The sequence below is a fragment of the Nylanderia fulva genome, unplaced genomic scaffold (genome assembly GCF_048542155.1).
Source record: "Nylanderia fulva isolate GAGA-0341 unplaced genomic scaffold, ASM4854215v1 Scaffold13, whole genome shotgun sequence".
Classification (NCBI taxonomy): domain Eukaryota; kingdom Metazoa; phylum Arthropoda; class Insecta; order Hymenoptera; family Formicidae; genus Nylanderia; species Nylanderia fulva.
The window spans coordinates 2,889,082-2,905,931 of NW_028189518.1; the positions used below are offsets into that span (position 1 = coordinate 2,889,082).

Genomic DNA, 16,850 nt, shown 5'->3' on the forward strand with positions numbered 1-16,850 from the left:
AGATTCTGCGACGTTGAACGTGTGAGAATAGACGGAGTGCGTTTAATGGCCACTTCGATGCACGACATCATCATTGGTCGTGGCATGAGTTACTGTGGGAAGGATGTCGGAAATCGCAAGTGCTCATCCGAAGAAACATGAATTATCGCTGGCAACAAAGAAGAGTTTTTTCAATATACATTTCTTCGCGAGATATATGAAGGATCTCCCTGGTTTCTTCCATGAGTTCTGATAGGGAGGCTAAAAGATATTTCGAGTGTTGTTTTCACTCTTGTAAAACACGCGCGTTTAATTATTACTGATAAGAGGACTCTCTATTTGTCTTTTTTTTTATCAACACTGATAACTATCTGATAATAATCGTGTTTAGAAATGTAAAATCGAAAACCGAACTCATTTCTGCATTGTGGCGCCTCCGCGCGATGAAGGTAGCAGGCTACGAAGCAAACTTTTATCAATATACTTATATTTCTACTCTCTTTCTCCTTCAGAGATAACATTATATAAATCTTTGATACGCGCTAATTCTTCATTTACACAGCCGTGCCCAACTGACATGTCATACCTTACATGATCGAGGAAATATGCAAGCCGAGATATCGTATCTGCACTTGTCAATAACATTTGTGATGAACGCAATTTTAAAATAAACTCCAACGCACATGACACGTTTCTACGTTTAAAGCTAAATAAAAGTCGAAGGACATCAACAATATATTTAATTATTTCTATAAATTATGAATACATGTTTATATAATCATGACAGCAATCTAAAACTTTTATTATTATTATTTTTTTATTATATGGAAAGTACTTTAACAATTATCGATTTGAAATTTTGTTTCGTATATGATAATAGTTTGACATATGTATGTTTTTTTCCGAATTATCCCCCCAAAAAGTATATCGCGATATGGTAGATTGCACATGGGAATGAGCATAATCCTTTTTATACATCGGCAATATAAAGCGGCAGTAAAAATGCAATTCCCTTACTGACAATAAACTATATAGGGGTGATTTCTCGAAATGGACGAACGCTTCTTTTTAAGTGGGATAAGGGGACAAGTTGAAGGGCCGGAGATGTCTCGAAAAGTTCGCATTTTAAATAATCGGTCCGAACGGCGTTATATTTTTAAGCTGTCGCACACGATTTTACGAGTGAGATCACAAAAGTGGAGAATAAAAAGTAGAGAGTTCTACATCCGAAGAAAATAGAGGGCGTCTAGAGAGGAACTGCAGTCTTTCCTCCTACCTATTTTCCTCCCCGAGAGAGGGGCAGAGTCTCGACGAGAGTGGGAGCATTGCCGGTGCAGAAGGGATGGTCTCTGCAAGCGTGGGTGGTCGAGGGTGGCCGGTGACGTCACGCAAGATGCAGCAGAGTGCAGCGATGCAGGGGGATGAAGCGAAACTGGGTGGAACTGGGCCAGTGGGTCTTCGGCAGTCATCTGCGATTTGCTGGATGGCTCCGCTGCATCGTTGCATAGCTGCTGCATTTTCGCGACGTGATTTTTGCGGAAATTGTGGTTCCAATTGAATGCCCGTGTTTAATTTTTTGTTATTTAGTGCGAGCGATATTTAAACGCATTATACGTGATGTGTATGAAAAATTAAATCGAAGATCTTGTGCGTTCTTCAACAGTGTCGTACGAAATGTTTAAAAAAAAAAGTAATTTGATTAAACGTGTGTGTTGAAATAAATAACTCTTTATGTATATTTTTCTTTATATAATATGTGTAATATTAGTTACGTCATTGTTATTGTTTTTTAAGTCGTGCAAACTTGGAACAATATTAATCTACATACGCACATTAATAATCTCATTTACTTTGACTATAGTGAAGCTAACTTTGATGTATAGATACTTATTTTACAGAAAAATTATTTACAAAAAAGAGCAATATTCTTTTTCGCGAATTATCCCGCATTATCTTTACACTTATAATATATTTGTCAATATATTGTAGTATTTTTATTCATAATGTGGATAACCAAGAAGTAATATCATAGTTGCTTCATTATGGTAATTAAGATAATCATAATTCTTTATGATTGATGAGTTCTTTCCGAATTACATAATATTTGTGTAATTCGTGTGGCATTTTGTTTGTGTTCCGACAGTATTCTTTGCATTGTAATTAACTTTTAAGAGATTCTTTGTTCTCGTTTGTTAATTAGGTTCCTTATCTCTTCGTTCTGTTTTTATACTTGTTTTTATATCAGCACTTTTAATAGCATTCCATAAAAACAATTATGACCGAGTCACACATTTATTCGTAATTATTTCTACACGTAATTATTTTACAAAAAAACATCGCACTTTAATTGTAAATAAAAATACTTTATATATATTTTAGTTTTAGAAATTCTCTCTAATTTTCTTCTCAACCAAGCTTTATTTCCCTCTATTTAAAATAAATATGTCTCTAAAATAAATAATAAAAAAATATTTGAAGAGTGAAATAAATGTAATAATGGTGATACTCAGTTATGATTAATCAGTGCATTTTACTATAATTCAAGAAATATTCCTATTCACCGCTGTTGTGAAAACAGGAGGCAGTGAATTATTTCTAGACATTCTGAGTGGAAATGATCGATAACCCAAGATTCCAACTATATAAACATTTCTCAGATAAGTTTCACGATATCTGACTTTTTCACAAATAACATATTCACAGTAAATGAATACAATGAATCACCATATTTTTAAACCTGTCTACAATATTATATAATATACAGAATTTTTTTATTACCAAATATAATAAGCTTATTAAAGAAATTTAATTAAAAAAAATTAATTTAAAATTTATAAACTTCATAACAGATTTTAAATTATGAGTAACCTCCTCTAATAAACACTCGCATATAAATCTTGTCAGTCGTAACTCTAATTTTATTTTTTCGAAATATCGCACACTATCAGCGTTAGTTTTTATCTCTCATTTGCTTGATACGCGACGTGATACGGTTCTTTTGTCTTGACGCGAATTCACTGCAAATTCCGTAAATTCCACCGTGCAAAATAACTCGTTCAACAACGCGGTTGATTTGAATATTTCGTTCGTCGATTTAACAGACAAACGTGATTCGACGATAGGCAGTTTGACGCTTGTTTCTCTCCCCGCAAAAAGAATCGTCGAAAGTGGCTTTCATTGTATATCGACGCGTTTGATTTACATTTTATCCGGTTTGCCTACGTGCACAAGTGTGTACACACATCGTTATAGTTTTCAACGATATAACCACATAGTATCGCGTAAACATTTACATCAGAGTAATTAGCATGGACAGGCTATATGTATCGGAAGTATGTTAATCAAAAGTCACAAACATCGTTATTGCTCTCGATTTTCATATGATCTGTAAATGAGAAAAAATTTCATATTTCTTTTTTACCATCTTGCAAAAACAAAAACATGTACGCAATTTTCTGATATCGCGAACTTCCTGTCGAAACTAATCTCTCAAATTTTGTTATTCATCTATAGTTAATGTACGAAGATATTATAATTTCCGATCGTACATAATTTTCTTATCCGACTAATGCAGTAAACATAAAACTCGACTAGAACTTTGAAAAAAAAAAATAAATAATAAATAAAAAATAAATAAAAATAATGCAACGAAACGTGGCATTTTTTTTATCTTACTTTTTTTCACTGAATCTCGTATTCGGTGCACTTTCTGTGTTGCGGTCACGAAGATGACTTTACCCGTGATAGGTATGCTCTTATCAGATCGGCAGAGATGCAACACAAGTCACATTTCCATTCGCACAATCTTTGTCTTCGTGACCTCTGCCCTCTCGTCACGCGCCACTGCTAACGCAGAGCCCGTAGAGATGTTTCACAAGATCTACGCGGCGTATCTGCATCTCTGGTGTAATGGGCGCGACCGCGATGTTTGTTACATTCCGCGAGTCGCATTTCGGGAAGATAAGAGTTACGAGTGAACCGACGCAATCGAGAGATATTACATAAGCGTTGCTTTATTATTAGTATTCCGTCATGCACACAACCGTGTGTTGTTTAAAAATATATATCAACGCAAGAAATAGCTGAATAATTAACATAGATAGTTACTTTGATTTATATATTTTAAAAGCAGTCCTGCGTAAGAATAACAGTCAAGTTTGTAAGTGGTGAAATTTTACGTAAAATTATACGTAATTTATGTGCCACGTTACAGGTTTGCATAAAAATTATTGCTTATTATCGATGTTGCGATTTCTCTGTATATAAATTGCTCGTTTGACGACGAGCAATAAATCATTAATGAACTTTGTCGCGAGAGCGATGCTTTATCTAATCTTCGTCTATTCTTTCGTATAACACGCCTAATCCATTGAAAAATACCTATAACGAGTAAGTATAACGCGCATAGATATGTGCTAGATTCATTTCATGATATGTGAGTATTCTATGAATAATACCGTTACACCCAGCGTCATTTCGCTATCGTCGTTTATAAATCGTATGATCGACATTTATTTTTTTTTTTGCTTTTCTCGCTACATCGTTCGAGAGATGTCTATTTAACGCCCACGTTTATATATCTACGAAGCTGATAGAAAACGCGTCTTCACGGTCGATCGGGTCGCATCAACGACGCAACGCGATACTTTTGTAGCGTTCGATGCAACACTATCAATCAGGACTCTCTCGCTTATCTCGATCACTAATGATTTACGCATTACAAATCGAATTCACGATTATGTTTGCGCGTATATGTATTTGTTATTAGACCGACTAATTGATGACCATGCTTTCGATATCTTAGTGATTAGTCGTGCGCAAATAAGCGATTGCGCTCTTGTCCCTATAGTATACTAAACTCGTATGAATAAACCCGTTATTCTCGATCACTCGTCTTCAGACACGTCGTCGAGATCGTGCATCTCTTATTGCGTGCATATCGAAGAGAATAATTGAAGAGCGAGTACTGACATTTCTATGGTGTGACAGTGATTCATGATAATTGCAATCATATCGAACATTTATTTAACAATACATTCTTTTTAATAAAAATTTTACGTTACAACTTATTTTTGTTTTTCTTTTATCATGACTTAACATATTGAAAAAAAATTATTCTTAAATAAATATTTATTTCAATACTGCCTAATAAATCATTTATTTGAAACAAATAAATATTTATTCGTTTTGAAAAGAATTTTCTTATATCAAAAATATTTTTCACATCAAATTCAACAATATTATTAATTTCAAATAAATGATGTATTAGACAGTATTGAAATAAATATTTATTCAAATTCAATACATTTTTTTCTCAATGCAGTAAAAATCATTTGTTATGATAATGCTTTTCATTTGATTAAATTAATATTTAATGCGTTAAAAAACACAAATAGGATGTATCAAATTTTATTTCTCATTTTATCCTGAGGTGTGATGAAATGCTCATTATAAAAAGATTGAAATTTTCACAGAACGAAACTCTTTAATATCCTTTCGTGGAGCTCGAAGGGCGTGTTTGCACATCGAATCATAATAATCATTTTGCTCGTGGGTGGGAGCGGTGGAGCTTATGGCAGGGAGTATACATGATGAAGGTCAGACTTGAATTGCGTCTCGACGATGCAGCCGGTTGCAACGGTACGTATGCCAGGAGTTGGCGAGAGGACGAAAAGGAAGAAAGAAAGATGAAAAAAGGCGGCTGTCTGGAGCACAAGACGAGAGAGATCAACTGCAACGTGCAGGAAGGGGAATTGCATTGCATGGAAGGGTCAGAATAGAGGGAGAATATCAGTACGTTCGAGTTGAAATGGATTATTGCAAACCAGTAACGTAGCTCGAAATTCAGGCAAAACGAATTCTCTCATAACGTATTAAATTATAAATTATTTTATTATCGCAATTAAAAATAGTGTACGTTAGCAACTCGTTTCAATAGTAAAAAAATTCAATTCTTTCTTTAGAAAAACACGATTAAAACCCTCTCATATGCGCGCATATTCTTTGCAGAATATAGAAGTATATGTGCATAAAGTCATGATTTATTAATGGAATTTGACGTAACACAAAAAAAATGAATGAAAAAACATGTCTGGGAAAACCATGTTCTTTTCATTTTTAGATAAAAACTTGCAAGTATTTATATAACAGATTTCTGTATCTTATACGAGTCGAGTTAAAATGAAAAGTCAAGCTACGGAGAAGTAAAAATATTTGGGAGAAAGTAAAAGAGACTAAAATTGCAAAAGGAAAGAATTACAAAAACAATATTGATAAATCCTTCTAAAAAAAAATACGGAACACATTGATGGTATATAAGTGATATGGATAAATCCGGCCGTTCTTCTTCGAGCCCTCGATCGGAAAGCTTTAATAGTGAGTGTCCTAATCGCGAGTGACAGAATCTCGAACACGTTCCTGCCCCGGCGAGCGTGTGACACCCGCGTCCCAGCGCACAAATGTCAAAAGATAAGAACACGGTCGGAAGAAATTATAGTGTTTGCGCTAGGTATCGACTGTCGCAGTCCCCTTTACCGTGAAGAAGAAAACCATTTAGACGTCGCTCGCAGCAATCTTCAAATTTCGTCTATATGCGACGACGCGATTCCCTTCCGAACGATCGATAAGTCGGAGGACCCGAGAACAAAGAACGTCCATCGTGAGCGCTACAGATTTCGGAGCAATTTATTTATGTGTGTTCCACTTTAGAACAATCTAAAAGCCTACACATGTTCTGTTTAAATATTCAATAATGTCTTTTTCAATTACAAAATTATTTTACATGTTTATTATAAAATAACGCGATAATTATATGGCTCTAAAAGCCTACACATGTTCTGTTTAAATATTCAATAATGTCTTTTTCAATTACAAAATTATTTTACATATTTATTATAAAATAACGCGATAATTATATGACTTAAAGAATAAATTCAATTAAAAAATTAGGGGACAAGAAATAAAAAGAATAAATTATTTATCACCTTTAAAATCAAATTTTTCGTTCGAAATGAATTTAATAAAAACTTGAAGATATATTTTTTAACGGCATTATTTGCATACCGTTGCCATAGCACGGAAATTTCGTTAACACTTGAGACAGAGAGGAAGTTCATTATTGGTAATAATCTGTTTACAGTTATGTATAATTGTAAGCTAGAGTCGAGTGCTCGGATAATAAGAGCTGTTGCCTGCATCTTCTCACGTAGTGTCGCATTCTCTATCATAAATATGTCAGACGCAAGGCATCTGTGACAAGAACTGGACGACAGACAGACGCAGGCCTTACACAGGATTGTGCTCGACTTCTGCGAGAACAGATGGCACAAAGGAGACATGTTTCTCACGGAAACGGATCGCTTTTTTAGTTCTCAACCATAATCATTCTTTTAAACATACGAGAACGTCAATGTACGTTTTTACATTTTATTCTCACACGATTAGTCAACAATTTAAAAAACCGCATATTTCGAAAAAAAACGACAGACTATTTAATTATTTATTTAATTATCACATAAAATTATCGAAAAAATTGAATAAATTATTTGTTGCCAAAACTACTTATTTTTTTAAAGTGACTCACCGGTACGATGCACAGCAGCGGAGTTGTAATTGATCTGCATATTGATCTGCAAAATACAAATATTAACAAATTATAAATCAAATCATGTCTAATGTACTTAATTTAAAAAAATAATAATTATGTTATAAAGATTAATTAAACTTTTTATTCAATTTCTTAACTATTTTTATTCAATCTTTATTTACCAAAATAAATACTACAAAGAAAATGTTAGACAAAAAATCTTTTTATGAACAAATTTTTCTTAAAGATTAATTATTATAATATAAATAATATAAGTAAAAAAAAATTGTACGTAAATAATAAAATAATTCGAAAATTTTGAACACAATGCAATTCTAAAAAAAATATTTAATATGTATCTATTTATATTTAAAAGATATTAATTATTGTAAATAATTTATTTAATATTTTAAAATAAAAACATAAAATACATATTATATTACACAATAACAAAAAAGAGATCATTAAAATAAATAAGTAATTAATTTTATAAAATTGCGAAATATTAAATAATTAAAATTTACTTACCTCACGGTTGCTCCGCTATTGCCCGATGCCTCCTCGGGCCTCCTCCTCCTCTTTTATTGTTGGTCATCCTTCTTTGTAGCACTCACTCGCGAAAACATTTAATTATGATTACGTATAAAAATCAACAAATCGCACGGCACTTTGTACGGCACTCCCGACGTAGATTATTTGCATGTAACGCATATTTTATTATTAATTCGACGGAAAATAACACGAAAATTATTCGCTCGGCACTCTGAAATCAAATCAAATTTAATAATTATTATTATAAACTAATCTAATTATTATTACTATTAACTAATCTGATCATTATTATTAACTATTATATCGTTATTTTTAGAAAATATTTTTAAAAAATTTTAAATTCGATTAATATTTTTGACAGTTATCAGCTGATTTCTGTCAAAAAAATTAATCGAATATAAGGTATAATAACATATTATTTACAACATATACACTTTTTTAATTTTTAGAACATATTAAAATTTTTTAAATTAGCAAATTAACGCTTTTGACAGAAATCAGCTGATTAAAACGTTAATTAAATTTTGAAATAATAATACATATGTTAAAAATATTAAAATAGTAATATGTTGATTTTAAGCTATTAAATATAATAATTCTTATAAAAAATTCCGTCATTTATTACTGAACACATAAGAAAGTTTCGCATAAAATCTCTATAACGAATCGCATAAATCGTTATAATCTTCGACTGGACGACATTTTAGAAACAATAAAGACTCTCTTATTTTGTGAAATAGAGATGAGCACACTCTTTTAAGCAAGGAGGAGTCCTTGAAATTAATTAGTAGTAATGTGCCTGGTCGAAATGGTTAAAGACAATTAATTTTTTTCTCGCATAAAATGATAATTTCTATATCTCCGCTGATGTGTTATTATCTCTGATTTTATTCGGATCAACCGGTGCGGCATATTTCAGATCATAATAGGCTGAAAAAAGCGATTGGTGAATATGTATATATGTATACATAACTGAAGCATATATTTTCTGTTTTTCCTTCTCTCTCACCACGTTAAATTCCCGTAACACACGATACTTGTTTACGTATTGTGGTTATGTAAAAGCGATCCATAGAAGGAAACTCGCGGCAACGGCGACGTCGGTGATTGCACAAGATTACTGCGACGCACCGAATTTGGAACTTGTGAATGGATTTATTCCTACCTCTTAGATGAAAGTACGCACGGCACAATCATTTCGATACAAATTCAGTAACATTTATCGGTAAATCGTACATTTAAGTAACCACGCAAGACCTAACTTTTTTTTCCGAGTCCGTATTCGATTTTGCAGCAGAAATATCTCAAGACACGCAGATGTCGCAAAAAGAATAAGGAAAAATTATAGCATTTATTAGCTCAAAAAGGTTACTAAAACATTTCATATGATGTCACAAAAGATTTTTCATTAAATTAGCTACCATTCGTTGGAGCTGTTTTATGACGAATATACGATTCCTGAAGAAACCGATTCGCGTTATAAAAATAAAAAAAGAAAAAAATACAAATATACTTTATTACAAGATCATCGATAAGCGACTTAACATTACCTAACGGTAAGTGCAGATCAAACGGCCTGAATTTTTTTTTACACGTGAGTGACACGAATGGTCAACCCGCTGCACGTCTCGCGGATCCAGTTTGAGTAATGAGGCTAGACCTTGGCTTCAATTCAACGCCAATGACTGGTTTTCATGGTGCTTCGACTGGATCCTATCATCTGCCGGTTACACCAAGTGCCATCATCCATCATAACGATGCCGTTGAATCAATTACACAGAAATGGATCAATCCGGCACGTTTCGCACGAAGGACAAAGACGGAAACACGAAGAGATAAATATTTTTTCTCCTGCAGCCACGTTTGCAAAACGTCGTACACGCGCACCGTGTGCAACCTTTGACACATTGAGATGCAGAACGATTTAAGAGGGGAACCTGGTAGGTGGTCCGACCGTTATTTGCATTCCGACCTCAATGACGTCACTACTGAGAAAAAGAGGGACCGCGACGATGGGACCTACATAAGACGGGCCCCCGATGCTCTCGAGCTGCGTTAACATCGGTTTCGCGCGCGTGGAGATGTGTGCCTTCATCCACCAAGGGAGACATTTATTCAAGGCAGAATTTCAAGCGCGGCGTTCGCTGCACTTCGTACTCGCTAATGCGATTAGCGCGCTTTTATCGTCGTACGATATAATTAAGTGCAAAAGACTTTTGCTGTGACGAGGGAAAATATTTGAAGAATCGTAGAAAAACCGCTTTTTTCCCTTTCTCGTTGCGGAAATATTTTCTCTTCGACGAAAGACAGAGAACCGCTAATTTTCGTTAATCATCAGATTATCACTCTTCGACTTGCTGCGCGGAAAATATTCGCCAGACTGCAGATTATTTTGCGAGAGATATTTAAAAAAAAGTTTTTAATTCGCAGAAGGAAGAAACTTTTCTACGTCATCAAAATAAATGCGGGACACGCGCATTGCATTGGCACTATGTTGTTGAGTCAACACTACTTTGACCACAACTTCCGCGGAGAATTTGCGTGCAATGAATTTAGCTGCGCATTATAAATGTCAACAAGATAAAAATAGTTCAGAGATATAAAAGGTGGTTACATAAATATTGGCGCAGTGTTGCGCACAGTTTGAAACGAGAAAAGTTGCACATACAGCAATAAGATCGGCGCAACGTGATGTAGTTTATTGTCAATGTCTTTCTCTCCGTGAGAGAGAGAACGCGCCTATATGTTAATTAATCTCGGTCTCGTATACGTAATTATAGTTTCGAGGATAATTTACAGTTAGATCGATATCTAGCGGTATTTTAACGTCGATATCGATACACTTTTTGCACAGCCGAAGACGAAGAATGATATAAAAGCTTACGCCTACGCAATTTCTTAGCCTGATTTTCTTCGAGTCATAATTTGTCTTGCGCGGAAAGAGAGCTCGATTACGTCGACCATGAAAAAGGCTGTAAACAGCGACCTATCGGTACGCAAGCAGGCTCACGTAATCGGTAAAATTATACTCGCATGCGCCTCTAAATTCAACAGAGAATAGATTTCCGCCGGTATTTGCTCCTTCGGCAAGAATGTCGGTCGAGATCTCTATCTGTTTTACAAAACCGGATACTTTCGCTCGCGCCTTTTGACGATCGACTGCCCATACTTGTAATTCGAGAAAAAAAATCTATTCCGAGAATATATTCAACGCCTAGCCAACTTTAAGACCACCTTATTTGAATTAAGAGTCACCACTCTCGGAGAGAAAATTACCTTTTTTATTACTTTGCCTACATTTTTCGAAGGAAGAACGTGCGACTACATATCTTATGTATACAATATAAAGCCTTGTGTAGATGATTCTGAATTTATTCACTCTCCTCGTTAAAGAAGCGATTCTATTCATATGGTCCGTTTGTATAATTAGTATATGTTTCTTTTTTCTTAGAGCTCTCAAAATTTCCGTCCAGCTGTCGCGCTCGCACTTCTTTCTCCTGAGAAAGAAACCCGTGCGCGTCCGAGAGAGAGAGATATTTCGCAATCCCCTTTTCTCCCCGATAACTCGCACAACTCGTGTAATCAAGCTCCGGTTGAATGAAAGCCTCTGTGTACCTCGGCTACAACACAGTGTTTATAAATGTCAGCTTCAAGCGATGGCGTGCCAATGCGTATTGGTGTGTGTGTGTGTGTGTGTGTACATATATGTATATTGCGATAGCGCAAACGCATGCCAGGGCTGCTCCATGTTAGGGGCTCAGGGGAAACAGAGTTCTGTTGATACAACAAAGACGTGGCACACACGGGGTTGTCGAAGCGACTCAAATTGTTTCGTTCAATCGGCAATACGCGTTACGCCAACAAAAGACGGGTGGAGCCGAGGGATCAGAGTTTTTTCGTGCCCCGAAACTTTGGTTCTTAATGAATAATACTCCGTTAAGTCGGAACGAGCGAGCTATTTTGCTTCTCGTCTCTTATATTTACGCTGTTATGAAAAGCGTGTTCAGAAAACGGATTACGAGAACAATACGTTTTTTACAAATAACAGATTGCAAATTAAAGTATTAATATTTAATTATTATATTTTTGTTATGCATTTTTTACATATATTATTTCCATTTTTTTAATGGCAGACATATTTCTTTCATCTATTTAAAATATCCTAAATATTATTTTAGCATAAAATAATGCTTATGATCATTTTTATTATTCATATCTCTTACAACAGAGAAAAACGAGAGGAGAGAAAAAGACATTAAACGTAGGCAAGTAATATCCATTAATAATATATACCTATATATATAAATTTAGTCTACACATTTTGTATAAATAACAGATTGCAAATGAAAGTATTAATATTTAATTATTATATCTTTGTTATGCATTCTTTACATATATATTGTATATCATTTCAATTTTTTAATGACAGACACATATTTCTTTCATCTATTCAAAATATCCTAAATGTCATTTTAGCATAAAATAATTAATGCTTACGATCATTTTTATTATTCATATCTTACAACACAGAGAAAAAAACGAGAGAAGAAAAAAAAGACATCAAACGTGGGCAAGTAATATCCATTAATAAATACATATATATAAATGTAGTCTCTCTTTCCGAAATCAATTCCCCGTAAAGGAAGTAGGTTCATTCATCGCCCGTGGCGAAAACAAGCCACAACTCTGAGAGAAACATCAAACGTACCGAAATACCAAAACACCGCCTTTGTCCTCGAAAACTACCGACGTCCCTGCGTGCCACAAAAGCGTGCGTTCTCTCACGTGCGATTGTGTGGGTCACGCAACGCGAGCCGATCTCGCTCGCGTAGCGTAAGTTAACCGATATGGGTTCGCGTAACCGAAGAGCTACAAGAGGCAGGAGGGAGAAAAGGCAGTCGAGAAGGAGAAAGAGAGAGAGAATTCGTCGGAAAGGCCGTCGACCCGTCGGCCTAGTTTTAAATCCAAAACAAACCTCTCGGGGGCCCAGCCTGATTGAGACTGGCCGATGTTAAGCGCGAGTCCATCGAACCGGCCAAGAAAGACGCGCGAGAGTTTTTTCTCCCGCGAGAGAGAACAGCCGCTATTGCAGCTCGCACCCCCGACAACGACTGCGACCAACCCTCTCATCGATGTGGCAGGCGTTTTACGAGCTCGTAAAACGACACGGTTTCTTTATCTACGTGAGACCGAGGTGGTGACACGCGCGATTGAAAAATCGGCCGGTGCGTGATTTAACGAGCCCGAGGGTCTGAGGAGAAAGAGAGAAAAGGGGGAGGAAAGAGGGATGCGAGAGCAGCTTGACGATTTTCGCACGAGATATATATCACTTCGCTATTCTTTGCCCCGGAATTTTACAACTGTTTAACTACATAAGAGAGAGAGAGAGAGAGACCATTTCACATCCTCAAGGAGGTCTCAAAGAAATGTTTGCTCAGCGAAATATACGCAAAAGATATTGCGGTCTGAAGCACCGCATGTAAATTATTTACGATTATATACAAGTCACAATACCTTATTGTAAGAAAAATTATTTTTTTGTTGGCCAATTGTTCATTAATTAAATTAAAATTGAAGAAAGAATGTAGGATTTATGAGTTATTTAAAAAATGAACGATCGACTCGCGAGTGTTCTAATGTTTAAATAAAGTCGATCTAGAAACTCATTTAGCCAGCTGTGTAAATTTCGTGTTACACTTCGATCGAGCGCGCTATTTGCGGTCGATTTTGCGGTCAAAATCGACGTATTCTTCCGCCAGCCGTTTGCCATAAAGCGAAAATATGATATGCTCTAACGCTATAATTTACGTCGTCGTCGTCTTCGCTAACAAAAAACCGAGCTGTGGTAACACTCGCATTATCGTTTGCATTCGTACACGCGTCCGTCTTATACAGTTATACATATATCGATCCATCGAGAATTATGGCCATCGATCTGCCTAACCGAAAGGAAACGTGACACCACGTAAGTCATAATAAATTCGCGCGCGCAAAAAAAGACCGCCTACGGAAAGGATCGATCAGCTGTTCCCTCTCTTCCTAGAAGGAGAAATTGCCGGCTTCATCGATATTTCCTTCCCCCTATCTTCCCAGGAACATTTTCACGAATCACGGCACGAAATCAGTCAGACACACCGCGAGATTGTTGTATAGATAGATACGTCGTTCGTGCGTTCCCAGGAATCTCCTTTTCACTAATTCAATGTTCGAGAATACGACGTGGTGTGACGTCCACTTACCATTTCATGACGGCACGGGACGTTCCCGATTTCCGCCACGAGGACTGGGGGCTGTAGATATAAGGGTTGACCGCGGATCGATCGCGAGTACATCCGTGACGTGGAATTATGTGCCATCGCGAGGAACGCGAGCAACGTCGCCCCGTGGTCGACTGTCTGGAGAGATGCTATTTCGATATAATAGATTCTCGAGACGATCGTACCCGTGCCGGCGAACAATTCTCCCGTTAACCTTCATCCGCACGTGTGCTGGATTATTTGATTAAATAACGATAAAATTAATGAAGTCGCCAGTGATGAGTAAAACCATATACAAATTTATTGAAATTTCGACCTAACTGGCCAGTACAATTTAATTAGAAACACTACGTTTCGTGTGTTTTTAACGTTTGACTTAAATTGATTTACTTGTCGAATCAACATCTTGAAAGTTACACTTGAAAAGGACCCGTATCTAAGGGTCGAAACGTAGTGTTTCTAATTAAATTGTACTGGCCAGTTAGGTCGAAATTTCAATAAATTTGGATTATTTGATTAAATTGAATCGCTTCTTTAAAGCGCTCTCTCTCTCCGTTCGATTGTATCCAGAAATAAACAGTAGGTACTACAGCCTTCGCGGTTGTGAATACATGAACAATTTATATTAATTCGTGAAATGAGATATCTCGACAGATTAATTGAATTTGTTGAACCGATAGAACGTACACATGAATTCCAAATTAAATCATTTTGCACATTAATGAAATTAATTGATAGTTTTTAAATAAATATATTCGTTGTATTTGTATATATTATATACAATAATAATTATAATAATTCGATGTATTAAAATTATAAAAGATATATTTCAGATACTGCGACAATGCAAAAGAGATTTGAATTTGTTGATATATTTTCTATATTATTATTATTACGATATTAATTACTATTATATATATAATTATATGTATGTATTCATTAAAGTGAACTAATTGATGCATGTAATATTATTTTTTTCTGTTTTTGCATTTTTTTTATAAATGAAACATTAAATAAACAAGCATATAGATATATGTTGAATTTTACCAATTTTAAAAAGTAATTTAATTCCTATTTTTGTTCTCATATTTGCAATTTATTATACATATTGTACGAAAGTTTGGATTTAGGCAATTTCAATTTAATATCCGTAATGGATTCCCCCCAAGCTTTGTTTGGAAGTAAACAATGCGAAAAATACATTCTTCCGTTTGATGGAATCTATTCGATTATCCATCCGTCGTGTAATACTGATTATTGCTCGCAAGCTCGATTATTTCCTCTCTCTCTCTCTCTCTCTCTCTCTCTCTTTCTCTCTTTTTTTCACTCTTTCTCTCCAGTCGGTCATTAATGCAACGACTGTTACGCGCCATTCGACCGTAACTGTCTGCTTCACTTTTCAATCTATTACCAGCCACCGCCAACGCTGGTCGATATTGGATATTATGTGTGCGTGTGTGTATGTGTATAGTGTACACCAATACACGCACTGGAAGCGAGTACATACCCGTTTACGAGCAAAACTCATTCGCTTATAAAACATCGTGGCAGACGCGTTTGCGTACCTCTGTGCAATAGAAAATATTTTACGAGGCTGTTGTGCGTCGCAATGTATCATTCATCATCCATCATTAGAGCGCGACGGCTTTCAGATTCCTTAATTCGATATGCAGATTAGACGCTTTTCATTAAAAGAAAGGGGTCAATTCTGAATTGAGGAATGAAAGTAAGAAGGCAAATCGTTTCTCCTCTCAAGAAGAAATCTCTACTATTTTTTTTAGTCCCTCGGATTAACGTTTCTCAAAGAAAAAAAATTGAATTTCTCGTGACAAAAATGTAAAAAATATTTGTACAGGGTGTCCCAGAACTGGCGGAAAAGTTTTTAATGGCAGATTCCTGGTATCATTCAAAGACGATTTTTCCTCAGCGAAATTGTGTCGAGACACCAATCATTTTCGAATTATAAGCAGTTGAAAATAAAGATTTTTTTGGAAACTAAGCCTTGTGGAAATAAAATATTAACAAAACTACATTCTTCAGTTAACATTAGATAGAGTTTGCTTTAAAAGAATTTTAATATAAGGCTTAGTTATAAAGATACATAATAACAAAAATTGGGAACATGCTATAAAAATGATGGCCTCCCTCAACATTTTTACTAAGGAAAAATCGTCTCCAAATGATACCAGGAATCTGCCATTAAAAACTTTTCCGCCAGTTCTGGGACACCCCGTATATCATTTTTCATACATTTTTAAATGATATTGCGAGCAAATTTGATAGCAGCAAATTCGCGATATTGCTTCGAGGCGAATTGAAATGCGATGTAATAAGAGAAAAACATACACGTGATTGTATCCGATATGGGGGAGTATGGAAGTATGTATTTCATTATCGGGGAATTATCGACGTGTGGGGAACGCGGCGTATCGATTCGCGGAGACAATTTGCAACGATCTCTCGGTGGCAATGCAACG

At 35.4% G+C, this 16,850-nt stretch overlaps 1 long non-coding RNA gene across 1 annotated transcript in view; it reads right to left on the minus strand.

Moving 5' to 3' along the window:
• The window catches only part of LOC114932408 (uncharacterized), a 123,421-nt gene that overhangs the window by 94,622 nt on the left and 11,949 nt on the right, over window positions 1–16,850 (minus strand). Inside the window, exons 3-4 of the long non-coding RNA XR_003819889.2 lie at window positions 8,093–8,327; window positions 7,562–7,607 (exon numbers count right to left, since the gene is read on the minus strand). This is a non-coding gene — a long non-coding RNA (uncharacterized LOC114932408). The remainder of the gene's footprint in view (window positions 1–7,561; window positions 7,608–8,092; window positions 8,328–16,850) is intronic.